At 44.0% G+C, this 26,464-nt stretch overlaps 1 protein-coding gene across 3 annotated transcripts in view; it reads left to right on the forward strand.

Moving 5' to 3' along the window:
* LOC126260192 (UDP-glycosyltransferase UGT5-like) overlaps positions 1-26,464 on the forward strand; it is a 369,168-nt gene that overhangs the window by 100,662 nt on the left and 242,042 nt on the right. Inside the window, exon 2 of one of the 3 annotated variants that reach the window (XM_049957469.1) lies at positions 14,240-14,293. The exons of the other annotated variants lie outside the window; for them this stretch is intronic. The gene's annotated coding sequence lies outside the window, so the exon portion shown is untranslated. The remainder of the gene's footprint in view (positions 1-14,239; positions 14,294-26,464) is intronic. 3 annotated transcript variants of the gene reach the window in all.

Consider the following 26,464-nt stretch of genomic DNA (forward strand, 5'->3'; position numbering starts at 1 on the left):
TGAAAAGGCGCATTTCACTTAAAACTTCGCAGCGTGATTTTGGTCGAAAGGGCGCCGTTGCACCTCCTGCAGCTCAAAGCATTCGATTACAACAGCAGCAGCAGTTAGAAGAGACAGGTTCTTTCTAGCGGAAATCCACAATTGGTCCCCATTTGCTCGTTCAAAACTTAGAGCGCATTCCACTTAGTCCACCTAAGTCTACTCGTCCTGTCAGCCTAGGGTTAGCCATTCGCCTTACCTGTTTTGCAACGCTGTATGTGTTTCAAACCATACAGGTTTCACTTGTTACAACCCGCATCGTGATGGTGATCAACAATAGTGTGTAAAGCATTGTGAATTCATTCTGGGCGTGGAAATAGCAGATAACAATTAACTTTGTTTAGTGTTCAGTGATGAATTTACGTTCCGTCTTCGTGGAAAGGTGAAACGTCACAACGTAAGAATATGGGCAACATAGCACCCAGGTAACCACAGTCGAACCGCGATTGATACAAGAAATTGTGTGAATTCGGAGAAAATTTTTTAAGCACCTTATATCTTTCGACTCCAAATAAGTGTTTGCAAACGGTTTGCTATTATGTAAAATCTTTGCCATAGTGACTGCATACGAAGGTGATAAAAATTTATTGAAACCACTAATCAAGTGTTACATGTAGCGATCAAGACTGGCCATTGAAGTGGTAACGGACACTGGGAAACCGGCCATGGGTCGCCCCATGTGTAGTGTCCCCCAGTCGTAAGCTTCAATAACATCAATGACAGGGACTATTTTCGTTCCTAGAGTACACCATCTTTCAAATTTTTAGAAAAACGACCTTTGTCGCCTCTGTTAAATTTACTTTATTTACAAACTCCTCCATTGCGATTGCAGCCTTTGGCCATTTTGTAAATTAATTAACGTTAACATCTAACCATTCAAAGCAGACAATCTCTCTCAGAAAGTCAAAAGATACATCTCCCCACGCCCCCCACTCCCCCCCCCCCCCCCCCATGTATCATTTCATCTGTAACGGATTGTCGTTACCCCTTGGAACGCCACCTTAGAAAATTAAGAATGACAGTGCTGGAAAAACTCTTAAGTTATTTGATACAGAAACAGCTGAGTAAAACTCAAAGTATTCAGACAGTTTTCTCTTTACTTATTGTAATCATCACTAAACTAACACACAATATTTTAGAGAAACGCTGTCTGTGTGAAAATGTAAGTGGGCTGTTTAGGTTTTTATGATGGTAAGGCCACGTGTTGCCTGGACAGTTGGAGGTGAGCCGCCAGCAGTGGTGGATGTGGGGAGAGAGATGCCAGAGTTTTGAGAGGTTACTATGTGAGCACGATCTGGACTTGTGTCCGACAGAAAAAGGAAATTTGTAAAGCTGGATGTCACAAATATATATATTTTTTACTTTTGAACACTATTAAGGTAAATACATCGTTCTCTATCAAAATCTTTCATCTGTTAACTATGCCCGTCAGTAGTTAATGCCTTCACTACTTAGACTCTTTTATTAGCTGGCAGTATTGGCGCTCGCTGTATTGCAGTAGTTCTAGTAACAAAGATTTTTTTGAGGTAAGTGATTTATGAAAGGTATAAGTTATTGTTAGCCAGGGCTATTCTTTTGTAAGGATTATTGAAAGTCAGATTGCGTTGCGCTGAAATATTGTGTGTCAGTTTAGTGATGTTCACAATAAGTAAAGAGAAATCTGTCTGAATACTTTGAGTTTTACTCAGCTGTTTCTGTATCAAATAACTTAAGAGTTTTTCCAGCACTGTCATTCTTAATTTTCTAAGGGGACGTTTCACCCTCCATCACTACCCAAATTCTGGCTGGAGGTCAGAATTTGCCCAAGGTAGCATTATGGCTTTTTAGCAATTAGTTCAGGAGCCCATTCGAAGTGTAAATGGTTGCGAAAACATACATGACCTCATGGCAACGAATAATCATATGCCAAAGGGCATGGAGCATCATGATGGATACAAGTATTAGTGACGACAGGGTCGTTGTAGCGAAACTGAACACCGGAGCATCCACATCCATCAAAAATAAACGCAAAATAAATCTACTTAAAAAGCAGACAAAAATTCGTTTCACGCCTTTTTAGGAGACTGTCTCCGCTCCTTCGAATCTATGTAAATATAGACCAGATGTGATGTGGCTTAACCTCAAAGAAATAGTATCAGAGGCAGTTCAGAAATTTATGCCGAATAAATTAACAAAAGGTGGCACTGATCCCTATAGTACACAATACGGGTAAGCAACTGTTGTAAAAGCAACGAGAAAAGCTTGCCAAATTTAAAAGAAAACAAGATCTCCAAGACTAGCTATGTTTTACTGAAGCTCGAAACTCAGCACACTTTCAGTAGCTTTAGCAACGAAATACTGCCCCGAAATCTGGCAGAAAATCCGAAGTGATTCTGATCATATGTAAAGTAGACTACCGGCAAGACTCTCATCAATATCTTTACTGTGCGATACCAATCGTAATATTAGCAATGACAGCGGCCCCAAAGCGGAGTTACAAAACACGATTTTCCGAACTTCCTCCACGAAGGTAGCTGAAGTAAATATCCCACAATTCGAATCAACAACAGTTGTCAACATTAGTAACTTAGACGTAGATATCCTTAGCGTAACGAAGCAGCGGAAATCGCTTAATAAAGACAAGTCTTCCGATCCAGATAGTATACGGGTTAGGTTTCTTTCAGTGTATGCTGATACAGTACCCCCATACTTGGCAATCATATACCGTACAACCTCTCTCTCGACGCAAGATCCTAACCCAAAGACTGTAAAGTTGGCAAGGTCACACCAATATTCAAGAAAGGAAATATGATTAAGCCGATGAATTAAAGACCCGTATCACTGGTGTCGATTTGCAATAGGATTCTGGAACATATACTGTGTTCGAATTACCTCGAAGGGTAACGATCTATAGTCACGTAGCACTGATACTGAAAATATCGTTCTTGTGAAACACAAGTAGCTCTTTATTCTGACGAAGTAATCAGCGCTATCGACAGGGGATGTCAAATTGATTCCATAATTCTAGATTTCCAAAAAGCTTTTGACACCGCTCCTTATACGCAACTTCTAATCAAATTGCGTGGTTATGGAGCATCGTTTCAATTGTGTGACTGGATTCGTGATTTCCTGTCAGAAAGGTCAAATACACAATTATCGATGGAATGTCATCGAGTAAAACGGAAGTGATATCTAGCGTTCCCCAAAGAACTGTTACAGGCCCCCTGCTGTTCCTACTCTATATAAACGATTTAGGAGACAATCTAAGCAGCTCCCTTAGACTGTTAGCAGATGATGCTGTCATTTACCATCTCGTAAAGTCATCAGAAGATCAAATCCAATTGCAAAATGATTTAGATGCGATGTCGGTGTGGCACGAAAAGTTGCAGTTCAGTCTGAATAAGGAACAGTATGAGTTCATCTGCGTGAGTAATGGAAGAAATCCGTTGAATTTCGCTTACACGATAAATCACACATATCTAAAGACTGTCATTTCATCTAAGAATCAAAATTACGAACAACTTGAATTTGTAAGATCACATAGATAATGTGGATAAGACAAATCCAAGACTGCGTTTTATTGGCACAACAGTTAGAAGATGAAGAAGATCAACTACAGACTGCCTACACTACGATTTTCCATCCTCTGCTGGAGTACGGCTGTGCGGAATCGAATCCTTACCAGACGGAGAATTGCGAACAATTCCAAATAAGGATAGCTTGTTTTGTGTTATCGCGAAATAGGGGCGACAGTATGGCGGATATGATGAGCGAGTTGGTGTGGCAATCATTAAAGAGCTCTTTTCACAAAATTTCAATCACCAACTTTCTTCTCTGAATGCGAAGTTATTTTATGTAACCAATCAACACAGGCAGAGATGATCATAGTAATAAAATAAGAGATATCAGAGCTCGCACGGAAATATTTAAGTGTTCATTTTTCCCACGCACTGTTTGAGAATGGAGCGATACAGAAATAGTCTGCAGGTGGTCCGAAGAACCGTTCTGCCAGGAACTTAGGCGTGAACTGCAGAGTAGCCGTGTGGATGTAGATGTTCCTTATAGCGTCTCATGCGTGTTCTGTAGGGTTTACATCGGTGGAATGAGCTGCTAACTATAGACTGGATATGTTGTAGATCGTCGTTCACAATAGTCCCTGTGTAGTCAGACAGTATCATGAAGCAGACTGGACCCATGCTCATATCCACTACTGCATACCTCAGCAGGACCCAATTTCTATGCCACAACTGATGACCTCGATGTTGAGCGCCCATAAACCCCAACACACACGCATCTATGCCACAATATCTGAAGGAACTCACATAGTGGTGTACAGCTGTTAGAGTGAGGTAACCGCAGGCAAGTACCTGGCAGCGTCGTATCGGTCGCTTCCACAACACTGCAGTGCGATGTTACACATCCTTGGTCCCTTTGTGCGAGATCCATGGAACTGAGGTGCAATACGTCATGCTGGCTTTGGAAGTCCTCACATTCACTAAGCGATCCCTTGTGTCCCATGTATTCCACTTGTTTTTTCGTGTTGTCCGCCACAGTTTAGCCTGCACAGTATCGTAGTGATGCATTGTTTCTTCTTGGTTCTGGAAGATCGCTTATTTGCTATGCGTGTGTTTATGGAATCCCGTTTGACGGTGGCGGTAATGGTGAGAGACAGAATGTTTGGATAATTTCCACCGCTGCACAAAACAGTGGTTGTACATCAAGTTCATATGGCCGGGAAAACAACTCTTTGTATAAACAGTCGTGTTTGAACAGACACGTTTTGTGGGCCACGGTTCAAATTACTTGTACTCATAAAGGAGTTCAAGTATATTAGAGTGTCAACAGTCATAGTAGATATATATGGGCTTTGCAATCAGTAATGCGCGCAAGTGGAGCGTCTTGATGCCGAGCGACACAGGGAAGAATGTGATAATTTTACATCATGATATTAGCAACATCCGTGGGTTGATCGTCATTAGCACCAACTTATTCTCAGGGAGCACTGTTATTACTTACAGTTCTGCATTTCCGTTACCTCTAAATCACCAGTTGCCGTCCCGAAAGAAGAGTTATACTCTCGGAAGCTTGTAATTTTATCCGAGTTTGTGGCTACATGTTCTCCATTACGGCATACAGATTTTCACGATGTATTTACAATTCACACATTCTCTTTCATCGGGAAACGAAAATACATTTGGAAGAATCACACTGCCCCCCCCCCCCTCTCTCTCTCTCTCTCTCTCTCTCTCTCTCTCTCTCTCTGAATCCCCTGAAGTTCTAACAATGGGAAGCCCTTTCCGTTGAGGAAGCTGTGTTTTGATCTGTGTTGATAATCTCCAGAACAAACTTCATATACAGGGTAACGATATGTTAACGAACCTACACTAGCACGTTTCGCCAGTTGTATTTCTCACTTTAAAAAAAATGTTCGTAAAATCTATAATTTTTTGCGGAATGCTCAGGTACTTTGCCCTTGCAAAGAGACACACAGAATGGAAGGAAATACCGGCCAGTTACCGCACGACGCTGTCTATTCTGGTCTTTGACATTAAGTTGCGGGCATGTCGCCAGTACCAACTCTCTCTCTCTCTCTCTCTCTCTCTCTCTCTCTGTGTGTGTGTGTGTGTGAGTGTGTGAGTGTGTGTGTGTGTCTGTCTCTCGTCTCCGCCTGTTTTCTCTTTCTCTTGTTCTCCCTGTTCGCGTGTGGCTTCAGCACTCTTGTGATGCAAACGACACAGTAGACAAACTCTTTCCCATCAGAGCAAAGCCTCTTTCCTCACTCCGTACCGCAGACGACTTTAGGTAATCCTACACTCTGTTACCCGAAAATGGAAGTCTTCTTCAGAGCATTAGTAGGTTCATGCTGTTATCGTTCTCAGCGGCGCTCCAGATCTCAACCTCGTTTAAATACGGCTATAGTTGTCCATGCATGGAAGAGCTGTTAAATGTCATGAACATTAAAGATCAAACTTACTGTTCTTCGAAAATTAATATGAATCTTGACTGAGAAATTGCTGTGTTGTTCTTACTAGCGCCGCGAAACACTCTAGTCTTGTTGAGTTGTATTAGTTATCATTCCGTGTCTTTTGTGAGTTAAAGTGCTTGTGGGATCAATATATATGTTGCTGCTCAGAGAATGGGCCTCTTTTTCGTACGCTAGAGTTAGATGCTTAACATTTTTAAACGGCGGTGAATTTTTACTTCTCGGAATTAAGTCACTCTCAGTTAATTGTATGAAGTAATAATTTACGTAGATAATAATGATGTAGACCATTAATCTGTACTTGAACACTAAACTGTACTTGTGGGGCTCTAGCCTCCAACAATACTTTCTCTTGCCGTGCATCTTCAACTACCATGCTCTTTAAACAAACCCTACGTTTACTGCCAGTTATTACTCACATCTTTCTTCAGATTTCTCTTGAAATTTTCTTCGTTGCTGTTGTTTTTTGGTATTTTCCCACGGACTGGCACATAATTCATCCCGCTTTTCTGTAATATTCCTCATACCTCATTATTCTGTTTTAGAGAGTAGCGCATAATGATAAACAAAATTATTCATAATGCGTCACATCATTCGCGTAGTAACCGGACATAACTTGGAACAATAATATATGCACTGCATTCATCGTGATGCGTGCACACAAGACTGATCCCCATTCGAATCTGTTGACTCCAGCTCTTTCAATCCCTTCACTCCTTTAAATATTTTACTTTCAGTACGTAACGGAAACGAACAGAGCACTGAACATTAATGGGCCTTCCTGTCAAGCATCTGTTGTTTCCAGAGGTACAAATGTGACGACTAAATTTTGAATGGCTGTACTCTGTTCTGTAGAGCCACCAACCAGTTACAAAATATTCATTATTCCTCCATTTCGTTATTAATTGTAGTCATATAACAGACGACTACAATTAAAGTGCAGGTACCCAGGAAGGTCCAGTGTGGGCTTGTAATTACCGTAAGACATTGAAACTTGGTAGGGATGCTGTGGCGTTCATACAGAATTGATTTACGCTGGAAAAAGTTAGTTCCAATTTTAGCCTCCAGATGCAAACTGGCGCTGTACAGCATCTCGTCGGCGTTTCACGTACTCCGGATTTGCACCTGTTGGCCAAACTTGGAACTAATATTTTCCAGGTAAATCGGTTCGCATTGACGCATTAGAATATCTACTATATGTCGCTGCCATATGGTAACTACAGCCCGAGCTACACTTCAGTGAGTAGCTGCACTTTAACTGTAACCACCCGATATAACGCTTCTGACATACCGTTACCGCGGAACAGTGAACGTACAGCTGTTTGTCGACAAAGGCATCGCGTGATCGTTGACAGACCGGTGGTACACTCAGTTTCAAAATGTTGTTGACACTGTGCGTGTTGTCCGTATACATTGTGCGGCGGAACGTTGCTAATAACCATTCTAACTATACACAGACGATCTAAAATTTTTGAGTTAAAGTAAACCTGAAAAAAAATTATAACTTGCCACTCGCCGCACTCGACTCCCATCCACGTATTAATTTCTGTTGCTCACCCATTAGATACTGAAGAGAGGAGCTACAAAGAAATCACATCTCGTATTACGTATATGCGTCGCATAAATTATTTGGCAAACACAAACAGATAAATTATTCCAGTTTGAAAACTAATGAACCCACGGGAAACCTGCTGAGCTCCTGGTCAGCGCAGAGGGCGACCCGGAAACACCAGTAGAGCCATCAGCGTCCCTTGAAAGTCTCCACAAACGTCTCACTATAGTCCAAATTGAGTGAATCTGCCGTGTCTGTGTAGGACTACTGACAAAGAAAGTATACAGTCTCATAACATCTGAGAGAGAATTTCATGTAATAGGCTAAGTTCGTTGATAGAACATCCTCTTCAAACATTCTCTGAACTTGGAACGAGTTTTCTTCGATAATGTCAGTTGATGGGTGCCCGAACAGTCGTAGACCTTCATATTCCTGAAACCAACGAAACATCGTAATCGTAGGAGATGGATTTACAGATTTTTGTAAGTCTCTATGAAATTGTTCAAAAGTGTACACCGAAACACACCAACTCCAAACACCTGGCCGGTATACTGAATGCAAAGCGGAACAAAATAGTTGAACCTTGCAAAAATAAGTTAAATTGGATGTTGCTGTCGCACCTTGTTGCTGTCACATATTTTTCCAGGAATGACGTCAGTGAATCAGCACCAACTTCGACAAAAACTCTAGAATAGCCCTCGTGTCGTTACAGACTCCGTTTGTCGAAAGCGATGGAATTTTTAAATAATTATACAGTCTGCTTCTCATATCGAATATGCTTCATCCTTTTAGCGAAATGATCCCCAGAATCGAAACTGTAGTACTGATAAAAAGTAGAGGGAGGTGGGGGGCAGTGAAAAAGCTTCGCGTCCACGGGCTCACTGGAAATATGTTCCTGCGGTGTGCACCGTAGAAAGAGGCACGTTTGGTAACGACCTAATAATTTATTATGATTGAGACTTTGTCAGTGGCCTGACAGCTCAGAGACGGTTGACAACGCGTAAAATAAAATTTTTGCTTGCCCAACACGAATATGTTCCAAGAAATTATTTTGCGTCTCCGTTTGAAGCGCATTGAGCGGGTTAGTTTACATTAGGGGGAAGTAGGTTCGAAATAATTATCTGAGCTTCATGTTGAATTTATTAAAACTTGACCAATTTATTAACAATCTGTTCCTCTATAAGGTCAACATGGTCGACGTTCAAGACATTATTCTCATCACCACATAAAAGGAAATCTATAGATGAATGGCGTAGCCAGGCCAAATTTCCCTACTCCCCCAAACCCCCCCCCCCTCCCTTTGCCTTCTAGGCAAACCACTCTTGTTAGGTTTCCATTCTGAAAAAATTATACAACCGTCTCTTACTCAAAACTGCAGTATCCCAGGAAATACTATCACTGTTTGACTACGAAGCACGTACAGCAAAGCACGTACAGCACCAAACCTCAGACCACGTACTCCTTATCGCTTCTCAAACAACAAGAGTGGTGATTTTCAGGCGGTAGTCTTCTCTGTATACTGAAGGGAACGAAACTTTGATCGTGACAGTTTACAACACCGTCCGCGGGGGGTGTACTGTGTACCTTTCAAAAGATCTCTTTCATATGATGTATTAGGAATACATGTAAGGTGGATGGAGAGAGTTTACTAAAGGTGTTCTTTCGGGTAGCCAGCTGAACCGTTTTATGTTAAACATAAGAACACAATTGTATCACCTTGAATATAGTAGACCTAAATTTGTTACAAAGTTTCACCCATTGATAGGAACTGTTAAGGAAATTATTCCACGTAGTATTCTCAGAGATTGTTTCATAGTTTCTGCGACCTAAACTAACTTGCTTTTCAGCTCCCTTGTCATTCTAGGAAACAGGAAAAAGTTACATGGGAGTCAGATCCGGTGGTCAGTGTGGGTACCAAACCGTAGGTACTTGTTTCTGGCCACAAAGGAAACTGCTTATTATGCAATGTCCCATGCAATCGCTTCAGCGTTTAAAGGACCTACAGTATGTTTGGTGGTGGTACCTTGGCGAACATATTTGTCACTTACTGTCCTCTTAAAAAACGAGAAACAACTGAATAATTATTTCATGTTGCTAATCATCTGTTTTGCATTCTTAGTTCATGGTGGTCAAGCTCGGAAGTTTTCTTTTGTAAAATAACGTACGTTGTGTGGGATATAGAAGATAATCCGTAAAATAAAGGTGAACCAACATAACGTTAGTTTCTAACAATCGTATCGAGGATTGGAATCATCCCTAGCTATTGAAGATGAAAACGTCGTATCTCCGCAACTAGAATAACCAATACATAAATGCTGCAGTCCTACACTGTTTACATGATATTCATAAGGCAAGATCTGGAAATTTCATTTCCATTGAGATTCTGGGTTTGGCACACAATCGTAGCATCATCAGCAGATAATGTTCGCTAAAAGGTCACCCGCGAAATGTAGCTTTTAGAAGCAACGATAAAAGACTAAATAAATCAAAGCGGCTAAAACTACGGAATGTCCTCTCAGGGAGCACTTGTTCACGTGTCTCATTCCCTCACGTTGGTTACCGTACGGCCGCTAACTAACTCGGCCAAACTACTGTTCGGGAGTTTGCCCGTTTCGAAATCCGAAGCTGGGGCTGGGAGTCTCTAGCATAGATGAGGTAATTTCCTAAGCGAGGCCGCTTATGAGAATGCATTTTTGAGGTGAATATATCCCGACGCTTCACAGAACGCCATGTGTCACGTCAGGTTTTGAGTCGGAGGGTATTTAATGCACCACCACATGGTGTTTTCCATCAGCATGAATGAATGAAGAGAGCAGAGTTAAAACAGGTCTCAATTATAGATTAGAGAATTCGCAGAAGGTACAGCAGGTTACGGTCAAAGTGCTAGTATTTGAAGCACTAACCATCAGTCTGGCATACCCAAGAAATTATTTTAAGTCATCGGTCTTTAGACTTACCCTACATCTACATCAATACTTTTCAAGTTACCTGTGTGCTGCATCAACATTGACACCCTGAGACCGGACCAACGCAAGGATTCCTCCGTCTAGTAGAACAAATAACAGACGGCTACAACGCCAGCAAAGCAACGGGGGCTGCATTCTTAGACATCGAAGAAGTCTCCGAACGTCTCTGGCACAACGACCGCATCCATAAACTCAGCTAGGGTCCTTTCCCTGTCTCATGCATTCATATCTCACAAACAGAAGTTTCGACACTGACATTGAAGGCAAACAATCAACACGACAATGGTATTCTAGCTGGAGTACCCCTAGGCAGTATTCTGGGGCCCTTCTTGTTTAAGCTCTACGTTAACGATATTCCATCAACACGTAACATGACGGTTGCCATGAACGTAGATGACACTGCCATCTTAAGCACAAGATTCGAAACAATCAAACTCACGACAACCGACAATACTCTTTTGAATTGTCTATCCTTGGTTTGAGAAGTGGCATATCAAGGTGAACGTCGACAAATACGAGGCAGTTTTGTTTACACGCAGACGGAAGGAACTGCACAACCACAGGCACTGGAGACAGATAATTTGACACACACACACACACACACACACACACACACACACACACACACACACACACACAAACACACACACACACACACACACACACAATGCATTTCCATGACAAAGACAGGTACTTTGGTGTCTGGATGGTTCAGAAACATTCGTGTAGAGGCCACTTACAACACATCGCCAACAAAGTGCACGCGAGCCTCAGGCAACTGAACATTCTGCTTAACAGGCAAATCGCACTGAATAGGCGGGTGTCGAGGGCCAAGTACATGACACTTAGCGGACCTCCGATGACATATGCAGCTCCAGTCTGCGGTTCGGCATCTCCAACACCTCTGCGCCGTTTGCAGGTCATACAGAACAAGGTATTACGGATCATGGGCAACGCTCCAAGGTACACACTTGCTGCGGACTAACGTAATGAATTCCGTCTCGATACTCTAGTGGTGGTATTAAAAAAACTGCCACACGACACTAGAAGAACTCGAGACGAACTATTTCTTCCTTAATCTCGGGGAACTACGATCACGACCACAGGTTGGAAGCATAACTGCCAAAAAACATTATTCCTTAGGGAAATATCAACCGCCCATCGAAGACATAAATGAAGCACTCAAAGAACACAATGTCAGTGTATAACACAATGTCGATGCTTCCCTGCGTTACAGCAAATTCGACTGGCGCCGCCAGTTGCACTCATACAGCCAACTTGTCGACACAGACAGGGTAACCGAGCACACAAAACATAAACAAACCCCTTACGGTGCTACACCACGCTTTGTTGACAGAACACTTAGAAGATGCGACAAACCCACTAAAGAGACAGCCTACGTTACACTTGTCCGTCCTCTGCTGGGATATTGCTGCGCGTTATGGGATCCTTACCAGGTAGGATTGACGGAGGACATCGTAAAAGTGCACAGAACGGCAGCTCGTTTCGTGTTATCGCGCATTAGGGGTGAGAATGTCACTGATATGAAACGCGAGTTGGGGTGGCAGTCACTGAAACAAAGGCGGTTTTGCCGGCCGCCGTGGTCATGCAGTTCTAGACGCTGCAGTCCGGAACCGCGGGACTGCTACGATCGCAGGTTCGATTCCTGCCTCGGGCATGGATGTGTGTGATGTCCTTAAGTTAGTTAGGTTTAAGTAGTTCTAAGTTCTAGGGGACTGATGACCTAAGATGTTAAGTCCCATAGTGCTCAGAGCCATTTGAACCAAAGGCGGTTTTCTTTGCGGCGAGATCTATTTACGAAATTTCAGTCCCAAGTTTCTCTTCCGAATGCGAAAATATTTTGTTGACACCCACCTGCCTAGGGAGAAATTATCATCATAATAAAATAAGAGAAATCAGAGCTCTAACGGAAAGATTTACAATCACACCAAAAAGTATTGGCACACGTGCGTATTTATCGTTGCTGGTTACAAACGCCGCACCTTCCGGTACACAGCACATGTACGTGCTACCTCCCATACCAGGCATTACAATTCTGGCCACAGTGTCTACCATTAACAAAGAAATGCAGTGTTAAGGGCAAACATATATCTCATCCGCACACAAAAAGTATTGGCACAGAGCGTGGCTTCTCGGTATGTTGCTGGGTTTTCAGGTACTGGAACGCCAACTGCTGATGCAATAGACACTGCGTGTTGTTGACGGCCCAGTCGCTAGTATGTTACTGTATTGCGCGATTGTGTTCAGGAAGGTGCCGAAGAAGGAGGAACACTCAGTGCCGTTGCGTGAGAGAGTGGTATTGCTCCATTCACAAGGGAGAAACTATCGACAAGTCGAAGCAGATGTGTCTGTTAGTTACACCACGGTACGAGCAATCATTCATAAATATAAAGAGACTGGAACAACAATGAATAAGTGTCGTCCTGGACGTCCAAAAGTGCTTACAACCCGAGAGCGTCGCCGTACCACCGCACTTGCTAGGAAGGAACCTGCTACATGTGCAGCAACTATTGCTGAGGTTGTTCATAGAACGTCCGACAAGACGGTTAGTGTTCAAACTATACGAAATGTGTTGAATGAGGCTGACATGCATAAATGTTCTCCCAGGAAAAAGCCATGCATATCGGAAATTAACCGACAGAAACGCCTGCAGCTTGCCAAGGACTACATCAGCAAGCTGATGGAGTTTTGGAACACTGCGATATTTAGCGACGAATCGAAGATCAATGTGTTCAAATTTGATGCCACAAAGAAAGTTTGGCACAAGCCGAATACGCACCTCGACATCAAACACATGCATCCCAGAGTCAAACACGGTTGGGGTGGTATCATGGTCTGGGGCTGTATGGCTGCGTCCGGCGTTGGAAATGTAGCTGTAATCCACGGTACAATGGGTCATATGAGATACATCGACGTGTTACGAGGTACTTTACACGCTAGTGCACAGACATTGGGCCTTACTGGGGTGTTACATTTCCAGCAAGACAACGACCCAAAACATACCGCCATGAAAACCCGGGAGTGGTTACTGCACAATGCCCCCAGAAGGGTTCCAACACCACCTCAGGGTCCTGATTTGAACCCCATTGAGAACCTGCGGGCTCATCTTGACACACAAGTCAGAAAAAGGCGGCCGTCCGGTATAAACGATCTGGAGAAAGTGCTCTTGGAGAAATGGTCGAAAATTACTCCTCATCACCCGAAATTTAATACAAAGCATTCCTAGGCGTTTACGTGCTGTTGTAGATGCTAAAGGGATGCACACCAGCTATTAGAAGGTGAACATCAATGAAGAAAAGGAACACAATGTCCAATTCATACGCGTGTGCCAATACTTTTTTTTTATTTTCATAACACTGTATGTTACTTTACGGACAGGTGATTTGGACATATTTGTAACCTGTGTAATGTAAGGTGGCATGTCTCTGGATTTTGTTCTGAAATATGTGTTTCGCTTAACCTGCAACCACTAAAATGTAACTGTGCCAATACTTTTTGGTGCGATTGTAGGTCTTCCTTTTTCCCACGCGCCATTCGATAGTGGAATGGTAGAGTAGTAGTATGAAAATGGTACGATGAACCCTCTGCCAGGCACTTAATTGTGAATTGCAGAGTAACCATGTAGATCTAGATGTACACAACGAGCAGCTGATGTTACAGTCAAACTGACCTCTCAGATGACGACTTGGTATGTTACAGGTACGCTGACGCTGCAGCTGGCCCAGTAGACATCGCCGGAGACCAGCTACCACGGTAACACTTCTCCATTAACATTTTTCTAACATCCAAGCATGAGCTGTCGCTATTGACACAAATCCGCCAGTAGCCCTACTACACGCCCAGAGTACCGCAGAGGTTTTTTTTTTTGCCATGGCGCTTTTCGTGACACATTTTGCCCCTCCGACCTTAAAACCGATACCCTTCAGTCATGTTAGGTCTGTCATCTCCTCGATGGCGCCGTTTTAGTGAGCTATCGCACCCAGACGAATGCTCATCAAAGACCCGCATCCTGTGACTCCTCTAATCGAATATGAATCATTTTCGCAGAGGTGACGGTAGAACGTTTTGTGTTGGTCACTGTGCTAATGCGGGTGTAGAAGGGCTCCACTTGTTCATTATGTTAAGTGTCTACCATATTAATACTCCCTCTCCTTTTTTTGTACCATTGGCGAAAGGAAGGGCTAAGGCTCCGAATGACCGAGATATGCCTATTGGGGGGAGGGGGGAGGGGGGGCGGCGTATGTCGCTTGGGTCATCTTGGAATGTGCGTTTTCGTTATAGTAACGGTAACTATGTTCGTGATGCTCTACACCACTGTTGCCGCTGAAGTCTTCCTCTTCTAACGCTACTTCGTAGCATAACGAACATTATGTAAGTGGGCTCTTTAGGTTTTTATATTGGTAACGCTGGTTTGCATTGTTGGAATTTGCTATTGTAGTGTTGGGCAGCTGGATGTTGACAGCGCGTAGCGTTGCGCAGTTGGAGGTGAGCCGCCAGCAGTGGTGGATGTAGGGAGAGAGATGGCGGAGTTTTGAGAGCGGATGATCTGGACGTGTGTCCATCAGAGTCAGTAAATTTGTAAGACTGGATGTCATGAACTGCTATATATATTATGACTTTTGAACACTATTAAGGTAAATACATTGTTTGTTCTCTATCAAAATCTTTCATTTGCTAACTATGCCTATCAGTAGTTAGTGCCTTCAGTAGTTTGAATCTTTTATTTAGCTGGCAGCAGTGGCGCTCGCTGTATTGCAGTAGTTCGAGTAACGAAGATTTTTGTGAGGTAAGTGATTGATGAAAGGTATAGATTATTGTTAGTCAGGGCGATTCGTTTGTAGGGATTTTTGAAAGTCAGACTGCATTGCGCTAAAAATATTGTGTGTCAGTTTAGTGTAGATCAGAATAAGTAAAGAGAGAAATGTCTGAGTACGTCCAGTTTTGCTCAGCTGTTTGAAAATCAAATAACTTAAGGGGCTTACCAGCACAATCAATCATTAACTTTTCTAAGGGAACGTTTCAATTATTCAAAAATATTCAATGAGATAATGACGCTCAATTCAGAAAAAAAATACATCTAGAAAAGAAAAATGTCGCTAACATACAGGGTGTTATGAGTATAGGTACAGATATAGTGATCATGGATATCTTAATATGTACCCACTTCAGTGTTCTTTCTTTCTTTCGTTTTCGCCATACTCCTGCAGCGATGGCAGGGTCGGCGTGGTTACAACGGATTTGGCAGTGTTAGTGTTTGGGGTGGCCGGATGCCCTTCCTGCCGCCACCCCGTGCCCCCCAGGACAGAATCAGTGTATCCCAGCTGACTGCGTCTAGTGTAAATCGTGAAATTGTGCGGACGTGTTGCAAATGTCTGCGACGCGTGTAACTGAGGCGGAACGTGGGGACCAGCCCGGTATTCACCTAGCGGGATGTGGAAAACCGCCTAAAACCACATCCAGGCTGGCTGGCACACAGGCCCTCGTCGTTAATCCGCCGGGCGGATTTGATCCGGGGCCGGCGCGACTACCCGAGTCCAGGAAGCAGCGCGTTAGCGCGCTCGGCTACCCTCGCGGATATGTACCCACTTCAGTGTGTGTGTTATTTTTTCTCTGTATCTAACAGTCTTTCCGCAAACACATCAGATAATTAACTACTTGATATATGCTGTACAGTCGTAACTGCGCCACTGAGTGGACTATGCCTCTAAGTACAGGTGTCGAGGTGTCCACCCTACAATAACTGACATACAGTCCAAGGGAAAATAAACGTTAATGGCTTGCTCTTGGCACGCGTACTTTGAGGTATTAACGAACTCAAGAACATACTCGTAATGGCTACAATTACTAGTCACCCTCTATGTGCTGATTAGGTTTTGTGGAGTTGCAGCATGGTGTGAAAGTACTGATGAAGTACAAGTGAAGTGAATAAAATTTATTTAGTTGTTCTAGATGTTACACTCCCCTGTCAGTATATGAAATGGAGTGATCATACGGCGTTGTTGGCCAGGAGGTTCCGTCTGGGGTTGTTGGGCAGCCTGATGCAAGTCTGTTTGACGCCGCTTCAACATCTTGCACGTCTCTGCAACGAAGATGAAACGAAATAATCCCGAGCGAAGAAAATCTCCAACTTGGCCGGGAATCGAACTCCAGGCCTCACTAACATGAAGTTAACCTCTACACTACGAACTGCAGCCTGTAAACAGATGAAAGAAGTTACACCGGCAGGTCTCCTGTCCTCTGACAATGGCGGCAATGAAGTGCAGCCGTATAGCAGGTGATTCCGCCGGGAAAAGGCAGATAATTGTTGTGTACAACTGTAAGAAGATATGGGCTATAGAGACGTGCGGCAACTGTCGTTGTACAAAGGAAAGCCTGACAGGAGCATAAACGATTAGCAAACAGGTTAACATAGCAATAGAAGATTTACTTACCATGTATTTCCCCAAGCAAATGAAGACTCTTTACAACTACTGCAGCAAGAAACGGAGCCCAGCTCTCAATGTCACAAGGAAGAGTCTCCAAGTGGGAGTGGGTTCAGTTGGTGCCGCTGGCTGTTCTACACACATAATATATATATATACAACACCGAGAATTCCGGAACCTATACAGAAAATTGGAATAGAGATCAACATAAAGATCATTTCCGCCCTTTTTATTGCTCATGACAACCACACATTGGATATTGTACCACCATACAGTGAGATCTTCAGAGGTAGTGGTCCAGATTGCTGTACACACCAGTACCTCTAATACCCAGCAGCACGTCCTCTTGCATTGATGCATGTCTGTATTCGTCATGGCATACTATCCTACTATCCACAAGTTCATCAAGGCACTGTTGGTCCAGATTGTCCCATTCCTCAACCACAATTCGGCGTAGATCCCTCAGAGTGGTTGGTGGATCACGTCGTCCATAAACAGCCCTTTTCAATCTATCCCAGGCGTGTTCGATATGGTTCATGTCTGGAGAACATGCTGGCCACTCCAGTCGAGCGATGTCGTTATCCTGAACGAAGTCATTCACAAGATGTGCACGATCGAGGCGCGAATTGTCGACCATGAAGACGAAGGCGTCGCCAATATTCTGCCGATATGGTTTCACTATCGGTCGGAGGATAGTATTCACGTATCAACAGCCGTTACGGAACCTTCCATGACCACCAGCGGCGTACGTCGGCTCCGCATAACGCCACTCCAAAACAGCATGGAACCTCCACCTTGATGCTCACGCTGATGTCTCCGACGATTGTCTGGTTGAAAGCATATGCGACATTCATCGGTGAAGAGAACATGATGCCAATCCTGAGCGGTCCATTCGGCATGTTGTTGGACCCATCTGTACCGCACTGCATCGTGTCGTGGTTGCAAAGGTGGACCCTGTCATGGACGTGAATTTGCGCGTCATACAGCCTATTGCGCACAGTTTGAGTCATAGCACGACGTCCTTTGGCTCACGAAAAGCATTGTCCGCAGCTCGTGGTCGTGCGGTAGCGTCCTCGCTTCCCACGCCCGGGTTCCCGGGTTCGATTACCGGCGGGGTCAGGGATTTTCTCTGCCTCGTGATGACTGGGTGTTGTGTAATGTCCTTAGGTTAGTTAGGTTTAAGTAGTTCTACGTTCTAGGGGACTGATGACCATATATGTTAAGTCCCATAGTGCTCAGAGCCATCTGAACCATTTTGAACGAAAAGCATTATTAAACATGGTGGCGTTGCTGTCAGGGTTCCTCCGAACCATAATCCGTAGGTAGCGGTCATCCACTGCAGTAGTAGCCCTTGGGCGGCCTGAGCGAGGCATGTCATCGACAATTCCTGTCTCTCTGTACCTCCTCCATGTCCTAACAACATCGCTTTGGTTCACTCAGAGACGCCTGGACACTTCTATTATTGAGAGCCCTTCCTGGCACAAAGTAACAATGCGGAAGCGATCGAACCGCGGTATTGACCGTCTAGACGTAATTGAACTACAGACATCATGAGCCGTGTACCTCCTCCCTCGTGGGATGACTGGAACTGATCGGCTGTCGGACCCCCTCCGTCTAATAGGCGCAGTTCATGCATAGTTGTTTACATCTTTGGGCGGGTTTAGTGATATCTCTGAACAGTCAAAGGGACTGTGTCTGTGATACAATATCCACAGTCAACGTCTATCTTCGGGAGTTCTGGGAACCGGAGTGATGCAAAACTTTTATTGATGTGTGTATATTGCGGTGGAGAGGGCGTTCATACACTAGAACCGCTGGAGGCGTGGTCTAGTGGGCGTGCTCCATTGGTCTGCCGGATCCTGCACAATCGCTGTCAGCGTTGGACAGAAACTTGCTATTCCGTTGCCAACTGCAACGCCCATGGGGGCGTTGTGATAAGTGATACCCCAATAATAAGGCACTAGGAAGGCCACAAACTCAAAACAGATAATAGCTCAGTGGAAAGTGAATGTACTGAACTTTCAGAAACTAGTTTCAGTGTGAAGTAACCTTATTATGGCGTGGGAAGACGTCAATTCATTGACATGAAAGTAAAATGAGATAACAATTGAATAAGAAATAAAAGTGCGTCCAACCTCTAGAGATATCTAATCAGTATTACGTGATAAATCAGTGGTTTCCAACCGTTGTCGTCTTGTGCCCCCCTTTGCAGCCGCAGAATATGGCATGCCTTTCCCTGTGTTTATTTTATTTATTTATTTATTTATTTATTTATTTATTTCCTCCTTTCGAAAATATTTATTTGACAATAATCTGCAATCCACACTTAAGTAAAGAAGGGTTATCAAATGTAGAGAAGTACAAAACTATAGTATTTCAAAAGACTTTGTAACTGAAACAGATATGCGTTTACGTCTTACTTAAATACCTAATGATATTTTTTTCTTGAACAAAACTTTCTTCATCTAAAATTTTTTTGTCAGGAAAGTAACAAGAAAAATTCAGAACGTCAATGATTCGGTAGAAATTGTTTTTCTTTAAGCAGCTCCTTAATGTTTGGTTTCAAACTAATTAAAGCACCTCTGAGGTCATTCTCGACGTTCAGGCGACTGCAGCGTTTTGCTTTCATGATGGCTAGCGTCGAGAATCCGATCTCACATGTAGGTATGTAGAAGAGAGCTGTACGAGGACTTCTTTGCCGTCCTTTTCCACTCCTGGATAAATAGGAAGGAAATTGGCCCAAAATTCTTTCTTCACCATTTATTGAAATCACATTTCAGATCCAATTGCATCCTCTTTCGTTTCATCAGGAAATGCATACACATTAGTGTGAATAGTGATCTTAATAATTTGCACTGCCAGTCTTCTGAAAACTGAAACTCCTCTTGAAGACGTTCCAGGTGTTCACTGATAATACCTCTGCAATCATAGACATGGCACTTCACTTATCTAGAAGTTATTTGAATTGATTGAATCGAGAGAATGACGAAAACGCTGATAACCTCCCCGTTCAGGGCCCGTACATTCCTCCTAATGGTGAAAAGTTAGTAATGGGAGCATGCAGGCGACACTTACATGGCTGTGTCTTTTCCAAGAAGGCACTTATGGCATCATTGGCATGCATTATTCTGTCTACGTTGTAGTTTCAAATTCAGATTATTTAGGTTTCCCAAGAAGTCTGCAAGTAAGCTAAGGAAAATATTAAAATGTCATCAATGAATGAATGAATGAATGAATGATGCGCAGCTTTCCCTTGACTCAAAAGAAATAGTTCTACCTCTGATTTCAACTCATACAGCCTGCCAAAGCTGTTGCCCTTAGAAGGCCACCGCACTTGTCTATGAATGAAGATCGGTTTTGATTGTTGAGATCGTTATATAGGATTCGGAAAGACGAGTGTTCACAGCAGTTGATGTAATTTTATTAACTACACTGATAGGGGCTTTCATTTTAGTATTCAGTTTCTCAGGTAAAGTGTTAGAAGCTGGGGTATGGCTAAACATCATTCGGAGAGAGGCAATAAGATCAGAATTTTTTCCTTTGGAAATATTTAGGAAGGCAGAACGTGAACCTAACATGGATGGTGCTCCGCCAGTACAAATTCCCATAACTCTGTCCCAAAACGAACCATTTTCAACCAAAAATTCACTAACGGCAGAAAATGCATCAGAATCTTGCGATGTTTCTAAGTTTTTAGAAAACGATAGTTCTACTATTAGTTCCTTCTGGACCACAAATTGCCAGAACACTGTTCAATGACAATGCTGAGCAGTATCAATAGAATCATCACACTGCAGGGTAAGAAACGGAGACTTTTCAGTCTTTTAATTAGCTGTTCTTTCCCATTCAGGGCCATTTCCTGGATCGTACGTTGCACACTGTTGTTTCAAAGAGACATCTTCTTCATTTTTCGCTGGCTATCTTCTCAAAAAAAAAATTCTGATTGCCGTAGGAATGCGATGCTTGATTAACATCTCACCAATAGCTTGATTAACATCTCACCAGTAGTACGAAGCTTTCTGTTTTGTCCTGCTATAAGAGAAATTTCATATGGTGCTGCAATAAATTTCTCATTTTCCTGCCGAAAGTTCCCAATAGAGTCCAGTTTTATACGACACAAAGAATTTCTAACAAAACAGTCTTTTGATTTCATTTTGAACGCCGAGTGAGTTGCTCTTAGATGCCGTTCCAGACTCGCAGGCTACGATGAGTCGTTGCTGAGGACATTATGCCGCACGGGACACTGTGGCTTTTGAACACTGTCTTTTTCAAAAACTGTTAATCCAGACTTAATATAAGCAATATACATCTTCTTTTAATAGAATTTTTCACTCTACTTACAAAAGCAATAAAAATACTGTTTACTTCTGCAGAGCACAGCAGGTGTAATACAGTTAAGAATGTAGAGCGAGGACTGAAGAATGTGTTGTATCAGCAATAACTAGGTGACGCGCGAGAGAAACTGGTGCTGCCAAATCTACAAAAAGTGCACTCGCTAACTGCAATAAGAAGTAAAAATTGTTGAAACTTCCTGACAGATTAAAACTGTGTGCCGGACCGAGACTCGAACTCGGGACCTTTGCCTTTCGCGGGCAAGTGCTCTACCAACTGAGCTACCCGAGCACGACTCATGCCCCGTCCTCACCCACAAGTTTGGAAGGTAGGACACGAAGTACTGGCGGAATTAAAGCTGTGAGGACGAGACGTGAGTCGTGCTCGGGTAGCTCAGTTGGTAGAGCACTTCCCCGCGAAAGGCAAAGGTCCCGAGTTTGAGTCTCGGTGCGGCACACAGTTTCATATCGGCGCACACTTCGCTGCAGAGTGAAAATTTCATTCTAAAAATTGTTGATTTGTCTGACCGCATGTTTTTGCTTTCTTCTGAGCTGTCTGAAGATAACCCAAGTCCGCATGTTTCCCGTGATAACCTGACCTACCTCGATATAGAGGGTGTGTAGACTATTTTCCTGGGCAGCACGTTCTGCATATCTTGTGATTCGTAGGAAACATCTGGTCATGGGCTGCCGCCAACCACTTCCATTGATCATCCCCAGCGTAGAGTAGAAGCATCGTGGAATGCCGGACCCATATCTATCACCAAAAACCAATTCTACTCGGTACCCAGCTAGGTGTTGACAGATGTGAAAATTGCCGAACTAACAGTTTAATAAGTGACGGCTGCAAAATACTAACGCGAATTCTTTACAGACGAATGGAAAAACTGCTACAAGCCGACCTCGGAGAAGATCAGTTTGGATTCCGTAGAAATATTGGAATACGTGAGGCAATACTGACCCTACGGCTTACCTTAGATGCTAGATTAAGAAAAGGAAAACCTACGTTTCTAGCATTTGTAGACTTAGAGAAAGCTTTTGACAATGTTGACTGGAACACTCTCTTTCAAATTCTAAAGGTGGCATGGGTAAAATACAGGGAGCGAAAGGCTATTTACAATTTGTACAGAAATCGGATGGCAGCTATAAGAGTCGAAGGGCATGAAAGGGAAGCAGTGGTTGGGAAGGGAGTGAGACGGGGTTGTAGCCTCTCCCCGATGTTATTCAATCTGTGTATTGAGCAAGCAGTAAAGGAAACAAAAGAAAAATTCGGAGTAGGTATTAAAATCCATGGAGAAGAAATAAAAACTTTGAGGTTCGTAGATGACATTGTAATTCTGTCCGGGACAGCAAAGGACTTGGAAGAGCAGTTGGACGGAATGGACAGTGTCTTGAAAGGAGGATATAAGATGAATACCAACAAAAGCAAAACGAGGATAATGGAATGTAGTCGAATTAAGTCTGGTGATGCTGAGGGAATTAGATTAGGAAATGAGACATAAAGTAGTAAAGGAGTTTTGCTATTTGGGGAGCAAAATAACTGATGATGATCGAAGTAGAGAAGATATAAAATGTAGACTGGCAATGGCAAGGAAAGCGTTTCTGAAGATGAGAAATTTGTTAACATCGAGTATAGATTTGTCAGGAAGTCGTTTCTGAAAGTATTGGTATGGAGTGTAGCCATGTATGGAAGTGAAACATGGACGATAAATACACTCATGGAAATGGAAAAAAGAACACATTGACACCGGTGTGTCAGACCCACCATACTTGCTCCGGACACTGCGAGAGGGCTGTACAAGCAATGATCACACGCACGGCACAGCGGACACACCAGGACCCGCGGTGTTGGCCGTCGAATGGCTCTAGCTGCGCAGCATTTGTGCACCGCCGCCGTCAGTGTCAGCCAGTTTGCCGTGGCATACGGAGCTCCATCGCAGTCTTTAACACTGGTAGCATGCCGGGACAGCGTGGACGTGAACCGTATGTGCAGTTGACGGACTTTGAGCGAGGGCGTATAGTGGGCATGCGGGAGGCCGGGTGGACGTACCGCCGAATTGCTCAACACGTGGGGCGTGAGGTCTCCACAGTACATCGATGTTGTCGCCAGTGGTCGGCGGAAGGTGCACGTGCCCGTCGACCTGGGACCGGACCGCAGCGACGCACGGATGCACGCCAAGACCGTAGGATCCTACGCAGTGCCGTAGGGGACCGCACCGCCACTTCCCAGCAAATTAGGGACACTGTTGCTCCTGGGGTATCGGCGAGGACCATTCGCAACCGTCTCCATGAAGCTGGGCTACGGTCCCGCACACCGTTAGGCCGTCTTCCGCTCACGCCCCAACATCGTGCAGCCCGCCTCCAGTGGTGTCGCGACAGGCGTGAATGGAGGGACGAATAGAGACGTGTCGTCTTCAGCGATGAGAGTCGCTTCTGCCTTGGTGCCAATGATGGTCGTATGCGTGTTTGGCGCCGTGCAGGTGAGCGCCACAATCAGGACTGCATACGACCGAGGCACACAGGGCCAACACCCGGCATCATGGTGTGGGGAGCGATCTCCTACACTGGCCGTACACCACTGGTGATCGTCGAGGGGACACTGAATAGTGCACAGTACATCCAAACCGTCATCGAACCCATCGTTCTACCATTCCTAGACCGGCAAGGGAACTTGCTGTTCCAACAGGACAATGCACGTCCGCATGTATCCCGTGCCACCCAACGTGCTCTAGAAGGTGTAAGTCAACTACCCTGGCCAGCAAGATCTCCGGATCTGTCCCCCATTGAACATGTTTGGGACTGGATGAAGCGTCGTCTCACGCGGTCTGCACGTCCAGCACGAACGCTGGTCCAACTGAGGCGCCAGGTGGAAATGGCATGGCAAGCCGTTCCACAGGACTACATCCAGCATCTCTACGATCGTCTCCATGGGAGAATAGCAGCCTGCATTGCTGCGAAAGGTGGATATACACTGTACTAGTGCCAACATTGTGCATGCTCTGTTGCCTGTGTCTATGTGCCTGTGGTTCTGTCAGTGTGATCATGTGATGTATCTGACCCCAGGAATGTGTCAATAAAGTTTCCCCTTCCTGGGACAATGAATTCACGGTGTTCTTATTTCAATTTCCAGTAGTGTAGTTTGGACAAGAAGAGAATAGAAGCTTTCGAAATGTGGTGCTACAGAAGAATGCTGAAGATTAGACGGGTAGATCACATAACTAATGAGGTGGTATTTACTAGAACTGGGGAGAAGAGACGTTTGTGGCACAACTTGACTAGAAGAAAGTATCGGTTGGTAGGACGTGTTCTGAGGCATCAAGGTATCACAAATTTAGTATTGGGCGGCAGCGTGGAGGGTAAAAATCGTAGAGGGAGACCGAGACATGAATACACTAAGCAGATTCAGTAGGATATAGGCTGCAGTACGTACTGGGAGATGAAGCAGCTTGCACAGGATAGAGTAGTATGGAGAGCTTCATCAAACCAGTCTCATGACTAAAGACCACAACAACAACAACAACGCAGCTAGGTTAGAACCTTTGCTGCAGCTGGTAGTGTTAGGTCTGCATACTCTGTATACGAGGGGCATTCAATAAGTAATGCAACACATTTTTTTCCTTAAAGCAGGTTGGTTTCATTTAGGATTCTAATACACCATACTACTCCCCACTCTCTTGATTACAAAACGCTGTTTTTAATGTAATATCCGTTCAGTAGGACACCATCTTTGTTGGAGGGCCGGTGTGCCCGCGTGGCTGCACTCTAATGGTGGGCGTCGGAGCTAGCGTGTTGGTGCATCAGCAACCTCCCCATCGTCACGTACTGCTTCCAGCGGAGTACATACTTCATTGGGCCAAACAGATGGAAGTTGGAAATTGCTGCAGGGTGAATGAGGAAGAAGATTCCAGTGAAGTTCTGTGAGTTCCTCTCATGTGCGCAGACTTGTGTGAGGCCTTGCGTTGTCACGGAGAAAGAGAAGTTCGTTTGCATTTTTGTGGTGACGAACACCCTAAAGTCGTTTCTTCAGTTTCCAGCCGGCCGCGGTGGCAGAGCGGTTCTAGGCGCTTCAGTCCGGAACCACGCGACTGCTACGGTCGTAGGTTCGAATCCTGCCTCGGTCATGGATATGTGTGATGTCCTTAGGTTATTTAGGTTTAAGTAGTTCTAAGTCTAGGGAATCTATGACCTCAGATGTTAAGTCCCATAGTGCTCAGAGCCATTTCAACGATTTCTTCAGTTTCCTGTGGGTAGTACAGTATACCTCAGAGTTGACCGTTGCACCATGAGGAAAGACATAAAACAGAATAATGCATTTAGAGCCTCAGGAGGAGAAGTGGTGTGGTACCACTCCGTGGACTGCTGTTTTGTTTCCGGTTCGAAGTGACGAACCGATAGTCCATCGCTTGTTACAATGTTCGACAAAAAATTGTCAGCATCGGCCTCGTAACGCGCAAGCAATTTCGCATATATGGATTCCTCGTTGCCTTTTATGGTCTTCTGTTAGGCAGCAACGAATCCAGTGGGCACACACCTTTAAGTAACCCAACCGGTGGACGAGTGTGTCAACACTCCAGTTGTGAAACTCATATAGGGACTGCTGATAACGCCCCATTGTCTCGCTGCCACGCCACTTGGAGCGCTGCAAGTTTATCCGTCCATCATCTCGCTTTCTTGTTGGCTGATTTTTAGTCTTCTATGTTTGTTTTCGTTTCATAATTAAGAGAAGTTGATTTCAGCACACTGCGCTTCTGATTACGCCTTATAGTGTGTGTTGCACTCTTCGAATTGCAGTGTAAATGTGTTAGTCGTATTCTGTAATATCTGTAATATTTGGTGGAGCAAATGATTCCAAATTTTTGTTTCATATAAATCAGAAGCTGCCTTCGTTTGCATGTTTTTCTGCGGGCCTACGTGTTCTGCAATTGCTTGCGAATCTGAGTGTGAACTACTCGATTTAAATGCGTTGTGAGTATAGTACCCGCATTCTAAATTATTTTTGTTTGCGTCCATTTTCCGTACTTTGGGCCATTTAATGGAGAACTCCATTTAGCAGATTTTGACAGCATCGGTATTCAGCTTTATTATATCTCACCACAGAATGAGAATGTAATTCTGCTTTGATTGCTATTAATTCTTGCCACTGAGTTCCATGCATTTCACAGTGTCTTAG

Source organism: Schistocerca nitens, chromosome 5, assembly GCF_023898315.1.
Source record: "Schistocerca nitens isolate TAMUIC-IGC-003100 chromosome 5, iqSchNite1.1, whole genome shotgun sequence".
NCBI lineage: Eukaryota > Metazoa > Arthropoda > Insecta > Orthoptera > Acrididae > Schistocerca > Schistocerca nitens.